The following is a 5,447-nucleotide window of genomic DNA, read 5'->3' as shown; positions in this document are numbered from 1 at the left end:
AAAAAAAAAAGTTTATGAGGAATCATAGTAATATTTTCATTTTTTTTTTGTTAGAGGTACAAAATTTCTACAAATTTAACAATACAGATTTTTATATTTACTTTAACATTTTACAAAAAAAATGGAGTTAATAATTGAAAATGAAAGACAAAAAAATGGCTGGAGCCTTGTTATGGGTACTCAGGAATTTTTGTATAATTTTTATATCTTTGTTTACATTTTTAATTTCCATAATGAGTTTTAAATAAAAAATTTAAGGTTATTTTAATAAAACCTTCAAATACTGAACATTAGCCATGTTATGTAATAAAAAAAGGCAAATATCTTCTCATAAATTATAGTAATAAATTTAGAGATTAGTATCAGATTTGGGTATCAAGATTGGTTTTGAAGAAGCAATGAATGTGCAGCTTTTGCATTAGCAATTGGCTACTCTAACTGTAGAGATGGGTGCCATCAACCAACTTTATGTTAGATTGCTTCTCCAAATATTTTTAGTTAATAATTAATTTTTAATTTTTCCTCATTCTATGATACATCATTACTTATTTGTAACAATCTGTGAGTTAGAGTACTCTTCTGTAAATCATTTCACTTTCCTAGTCTAGTAAAACCAGATGGTTCCTATCCATACATACTCCTTAAAAACTGTTTTCTTTTTGCTTACATAACCTCTATAATGTTTTTGGTCGCACTTGTGTCCTCTTGTGGTATTTAAAGTATCTTCTTCTTCTTTCTTTAATATTTATTAAATCAACAGAAATAACTTTGGTGCTAAAAGTCTGTTACTTGGGTTGCCTAAAGTCAGAAGTTATTTTAACACTTTTGGCATGTTTGTTTTTGATAGGCTTTAATGGGATATAATTTATATAATACAATGACATTTTCATTGTAAACATCAATGTTTTTTATTTTATTTTATTTTTTGAGACAGAGTCTTGCTCTGTTGCACAGTCTGGAGTGCAGTGGCGGGATCTCGCCTCATTGTAACTTCTACCTCCTGGTTCAAGCGATTCTCCTGCCTGAGCCTCCGAAACTACAGGCATGTGTCACTACACCGGCAAATTTGTTTGTACTTTTAGTAGAGATGGGTGTTTCACCACGTTGGTCAGGCTGGTCTCAAAATCCTGGCCTCAAATGATCCGCCTGTCTGGGCCTCCCAAAGTGCTAGGATTACAGGCATGAGCCATCGCGCCCAGCCTGTTTTTAATGTTTTAACAGAGTTACATATTGATTATCACAACTAACTTTAAAATATGTTCATCATCCCAGAGTAAAATCTATCTTGTTTTCATTCACTCTCCACCATCACCCAGGCCTTAGACATCCATTAGTTTATTTTCTGTCTATCAATGAGCTTTTTATGAACTCTTATTATATGTGGAACTATAAATTATGTAGTCTTTTTGAAACCTAGTTTGTTTCCCTTAGTTTACTATTTTTGAGGTTTATTTCCAATGTAGCATGGATTATTGCTTAATTCCCTTCGATTGCTGAGGATTTTATTGCATAAATGTGACACATATTTTTTCACTAGCTGATGGATATTTGGATGGTATTCCCCTTTGGCTCTTATAAACATTGCTGCTATGAACATTCACATACAAGTCTTTGTGTGACTTAGGTTTTCATTTCCTTTGCATATATGTGTGGAAAAAAACTTCTGGGCCATGTGGCAATTCTGTGTTTAAAATTTTGAAGAATTGCCAAATTGTTTTACAAAATGACTGCATTATTTTGCCTTTCCAGCTGCAATGCATAGAAATTCCATACTTTCCACATTTGCCGACACTTGTTATTGTCTCTTTGCTATAGCCAGTATAGTTTGTTCATTGTTATCTCATTGTGATTTGATTTTTATTTTCCTAATAGCAAAATATATTGAGCATATTTTTATGTTCATATTAGCAATTTGTATATCTTCTCTGGTGAAACATATATTCAAGTCCCTTGACCGTTTTTAATTGGTAATTTGTCCTTTTATTATTGGCATATAAGAGTTTGTTTTGGTTTTGTTTGTATTCCAGATACTAGAGCCTAAAGAAGACAGATAATTTGAAATATTGTCTATCATTATGCAGCTTAGATTACATATTCTTCTTGGTGTATAAAAAAATGTTTTTCAATTTGGTGAAGTTTATCAGTTTCTTCTTGATTACGCTTTTTTGTTGTGTTATTTAAGAAATCATTAGTTGCCAGGGAGCGTTTGCCATAGAGTTGAGCAGTTTTCCGCCTGTGCAGGGCAAAGTCCCTGATTGAAGCGCCGCCATTTTTGCTGCCCAGCAGCGGAGCGACAGTCAGAGACACTATCCGCTTACATCCGTCTCGCAGACCCTGTGAGAGCGGCTGCTGCTGTGGATGATCGAGAGGATCTGGTACCAGGTAAAGCTGGCCGAGCAGGCTGAGCAATAGAACGTGCTCTGGAACTGAACCCGCAGTATCTTCCAAGAAATGGTGTAATCAATGAAGAAGATAGCAGGGATGGATGTGGAACTGACGATTGAAGAAATAAACCTCCTATCTGTTGCATTTAAGAATGTGATTGGAGCCAGAAAAGCCTCCTGGAGAATAATCAGCAGCATTGAACAGAAAGAAGAAAACAAGGAAGGAGAAGACAAGCTAAAAATGATTTGGGAATATCGCCAAATGATTGAGACTGAGCTAAAGTTACTCTGCTGTGACGTTCTGGATGTACTGGACAAAAACCTCATTCCAGCAGCTAACACTGGCGAGTCCAAAGTTTTCTATTATAAAATGAAAGGGGACTACCACAGGTATCTGGCAGAATTTGCCACAGAAAATGACAGGAAGGAGGCTGTGGAGAACAGCCTAGCGGCTTATAAAGCTGCTAGTGATATTGCAATGACAGAACTTCCACCAACGCATCCTATTCACTTAGGTCTTGCTCTCAATTTTTCTGTATTCTACTACGAAATTCTTAATTCCCCTGACTATGCCTGCAGGTTGGCAAAAGCAGCTTTTGATGATGCGATTGCAGAACTGGATATGCTGAGTGAAGAAAGCTATAAGGACTTCAGGCATGCAGGGTGATGATGAAGAACAGAATAAAGAAGCGCTGCAGGACGTGGAAGATGAAAATCAGTGAGACATAAAAACCAACAAGAGAAACCATCCCTTACCACCCCACTCTTCCCCATCCCGCCCATTGGAAACTCCTCATTGTCACTAAGAACTGCCAAATCTGACTTTTACATTTGGCCTCAGAATTTAGGTTCCTGCCCTGCTTTTTTGTTTGTTTGTTTTTTGTTTGTTTGTTTGTTTGTTTGTTTGTTTGTTTTAACAGTTTTCAAAAGTTCTTAAAGGCAAGAGTGAATTTCTGTGGATTTTACTGGTCCCAGCTTTTAGGTTCTTTAAGACACTAACAGGACCGCTAGAGGCTTTTTCAGCATTACTGTATTGTCCCCGTGCCAGATGTGGCAAGATTACCATTAGAAACGGAAATTACGTTTGAAAGCCATTAGGTGATGCTTCTAGGTGATGCAAGCGTCTAAGGAAGATGTTAATCACACTATAGAGGCATAAGTGGTATCATTTTTCAGTTTTTCTAATTGTTTAAAACGTATTTTATACCAATGTTTGAAAGTAATTCGGTGTTAGCTTGAGATGGTTAAAGATTGTTTGGGGAGGGAGTTTTGAAATGGTTTTGCTGTAAAAAGTTTTTCAAACTCTACAGAAATGTTGCTGAAAAGCATGGTGCTAGTAACAGTTCAACAATCGTGACTGCTCATTCTTGCCTACTTTTACTCTCCCACTGAAGCGGGTTAGCGTTGCAGGTGGTATGGAAAAGCCTGCATGCATGTTCAATTATTTGTTTCTACTCCTTCTCCCTCCCACTACCTGCTTCCCCTCACTCCTCCCCTCTGCTAGCTCAATCACTTCTGTTCAGTATATGTAACTTGAAGCTAATTTGTACTACTGGATATCTGACTGGAGCCACAGATACAGAATCTGTATTGTTCTTACTGAAACACAGCATGGAATTAACATTAAACTTAAATAAAACAAACCTAAATGTAAAAAATAAATAATCATTATCGAATGCAAGATTATAAAAAATTACTTCTGTGTTTCTTGTAAGAAATTTGTCATTTTAGCTCTTACATTTAGCTTTACAGCTCATATTAAGTATTTCAGTATGTGTTTGATTTGAGATGGGATCTGACTTCTTATTTTAAATGTTTATAGCCAATTTTCTTAGAAAAATTCTTGGAAAAGATGTTTCATCTACACTTAGATTTTTTTGGAGCTTTTGTGAATGTTAATTTGCCATAAATGAATGTGTTTTTAAATGGATTTTTTTTTTTTTTTTTTTTGAGACGTTTGCTCTGTTGCCCAGGCTGGAGTGCAATGGTGGGATCTCAGCTCACTGCCACTTCCACCTCCCAGGTTCAAGCGATTCTCCTACCTCGGCCTCCCAAGTAGCTGGGATTACAGGTATGCACCACCATGCCTGGCTAATTTTTTGTATTTGTCAGTGAGATGGAATTTCACCATCTTGGCCAGGTTGGTCTCGAACTCCTGACCTTAGGTGATCCACCCACCTCAGCCTCCCAAAGTGCTAGGATTACAGACATGAACCACCTCACCCGGGTGGATCTTCAAATATATTCTATTAATTACATGAATCTATCCTAGATAATAAGAATTCATATCAAAAAGTGTAAATTGTTTTATTTTCTTGTTAAAACTGTTTTGTGTATTTGGTATTCTGTGCACATTTATACTGTCTTTTAAATCTTTTTTTAGAGACAGGATCTCACTCTGCCACTCAGGCTGGAGTGAGGTGGATCAATCAAAGCTCACTGTTACCTCAAACTCCAGTGCTCAAGCAATTCCACCACCTCAGCCTCCCAAGTAGGTGGGGCTACAGGCATGCACTTCCGTATCCAGCTAATTTTATCTTTTTATCCTTGTAGACACAGTACCTTCGTATGTTGCCCAGGCTGTTTTTCAACTCCAGGCCTCAAGCAGTCCTCCAATCTCAGCCTCCCAAAGCACTGGGTTTACAGGCATGAGCCACCAAGCCCAGCTTATCTATATTTGTTTTTGGGAAGAACTTGTCAATTTCCATTAGAAATAGTTTAAACTTTGAAGAGAATTTATTTAATCTGTAGATCAACCTGTGAGATATTCTAATCTTAAAAACGGTGATTTAAAACTTGATTATTTAATGTACATTAATTTATTCAGTTCTATGATTTTGTGAATTAAAATAGAGTATAATATATTTGTACTTCTTTTAAAACTAACATTTCTGCTTATTGCTATTATAAATATAGTTTTTCTTTATTTCATTTTCATTGTTGATTTATTTCATCTATAACTGCAATTTAATTTTGTTTTCTGATCTTTCATTTTGTGACATTAATTAACTTGTTTATAGTTCTAGGTATATTTTATTGAACGTATGTATTTTTATATAGAAA

The 5,447-nt window shown here is 35.8% G+C and overlaps 1 pseudogene across 1 annotated transcript; it reads left to right on the top strand.

Annotated features, from left to right (window-relative positions):
* Positions 1–2,219: 2,219 nt before the first annotated feature.
* LOC108543335 (14-3-3 protein epsilon pseudogene) lies at positions 2,220–4,035 on the top strand (annotated as a pseudogene). The gene has a single exon (XR_001889533.1). The product of XR_001889533.1 is annotated as a 14-3-3 protein epsilon pseudogene (transcript).
* Positions 4,036–5,447: the final 1,412 nt, after the last annotated feature.

Source organism: Rhinopithecus bieti, unplaced genomic scaffold (assembly GCF_001698545.2).
Source record: "Rhinopithecus bieti isolate Rb0 unplaced genomic scaffold, ASM169854v2 scaffold_24999, whole genome shotgun sequence".
In the NCBI taxonomy this organism is placed as follows: Eukaryota; Metazoa; Chordata; class Mammalia; order Primates; family Cercopithecidae; genus Rhinopithecus; species Rhinopithecus bieti.
Note: the sequence above shows the minus strand (reverse complement) of the source record. Positions and strands in the feature narration are given on the sequence as shown.